This window comes from Setaria italica, chromosome V (assembly GCF_000263155.2).
Source record: "Setaria italica strain Yugu1 chromosome V, Setaria_italica_v2.0, whole genome shotgun sequence".
Lineage (NCBI taxonomy): Eukaryota > Viridiplantae > Streptophyta > Magnoliopsida > Poales > Poaceae > Setaria > Setaria italica.
Window position 1 is genome coordinate 5,919,880 of NC_028454.1, and position 1,892 is coordinate 5,921,771.

Genomic DNA, 1,892 nt, shown 5'->3' on the forward strand with positions numbered 1-1,892 from the left:
GCATTTCCTTTCTTTATTTCTGAAAACCCATTTGATGCTCGTACTAAACATATAGAAGTTGATTATCATTTTGTGCGGGAAAGGATGGCAAGGAGGTTACTTGACATTGAATATATTTCTATAAAGGATCAAGTTGCTAATGGGTTTACAAAACCACTTACGGTGCGACAGCTGGAGATGTTCAAGAACAATCACAACTTGGGAAGTTTTGATTGAGGGGGAGTGTTAGAGATATACTGTTTTGTATTTGGTTCTTGTAGACCACGAGATAAGCTTTGGCTTGTGTTGTAGTCTATCTAGAAGATAGAGTTTGTTGTAATTAGAATTGAAAAGGTTTTGTATAGTTTGTTTAGAGGCCAAGGCATATCTCTAGATGTCTATATATTGTAAAACTCCTTGAGCAATTGCATATCTTCAATCAACACGCAACCGTTGTACCCAAAGGACTAGGGGCAACATTCTCCCACGCTCAGTGCCTCTGAAACTTTACAATGCATTGTTGTTGGGTTAGGGCTAGAGTTCCAGGTTGTTATACAACCATAGAGGATGACCGCACCCTTAGGTAGTGTTTGACTAGCGGTTGTCGCAGTTTTATTGGTGGAGGGCAAGGTGACTGGGTGATGTAGGCTAGGGTGCAAATGAACCTCGAGCATGAATGCATGCATTGAAGTGAACTTTTCAGTTTTAACAATTATGTATGAATTGTTTCCTTGACAATAAACACATGCATCATCTGATTGTGTCTAATACACAATAATAGCCGACGCATATAAAACACTATGTGTGGCTACAACACATCATGCACACACATTCTCTTTATACCTAATTTGATCGAGTGAAGAATACACCATTGTGCAATGATCGCCAATCAGATCACGAACCCGTCACTGGCCTTGTCCCGGCACATATAGCCCATGCAGGACCAGGATGAACCCAACACCGGTTTGTCTACTTTGCATCATGAAGGCGTAGCAATAGCCAAAGCAGCCGATGAAGTACGTGCACGCATCTCAAGAAAGGCAAACCAGAGGAGATCACAGTAGGCATGTGCACAAAGATCTAACCATATATACCCACATTGATCATGCGGAGCTACAAGTGAAATACGGATCTGATGAACCTAACAAGAATAGTCATCCATTAAACATACTAGGTCTAAAGATCAAGAACAAATATCGTAAACTTGTAACTATTTCAGCAGTAAGGAATGAGTGTGAGGACATAAACCACACTATCATGCATAACAATTACTCGTATCAAATTAACTCTGTTAGAACAAATGGCACATGGTATGCGTGTGATCGATATGCATATGCATGGACACCACTAATAGGATCAATCACATGGATGTTGATGTCAAACACCATAGACAGGTGCATATCTAAACCATTGATAGGGTCCACCAGGGTACATTAACATAATTGTACAATATTTGATGAAATATGTACAGATACAAATCAAACATTATTCCAAATTAGAAATAACTCCATTCATGTCAATATAAAAACTAGGAAAGTGATATGGCACTGTCGGAGTGGAACTCAAGGATGTGCTTAGGATTCTGCAACCTTCAGCCCACATTTGGAAGAAAAAGACAATGCAGGCATCCATCGTAAAGCTATCTAGGCTTGCCAAACATGATGCTCATCTACACACACTCACCCTGCCGATCAACGGTTTGGGCCATGCACGTGCACTACTAGGGAATGGACCTTTTGTACACGGCCTCAGTACCGGTTGAAATTAGACCTGGTACTAATGTGAGCATTAGTACCGAACCTAACGGATAGTCCCTGATGAGGCCCTCGTGACCCCCTTTAGTACTGGGTGAGGGCTCCACCCGGTACTAAAGGGTGGATCCGCTCCGTCCGCACGCTGGCCTCGAGGCACTG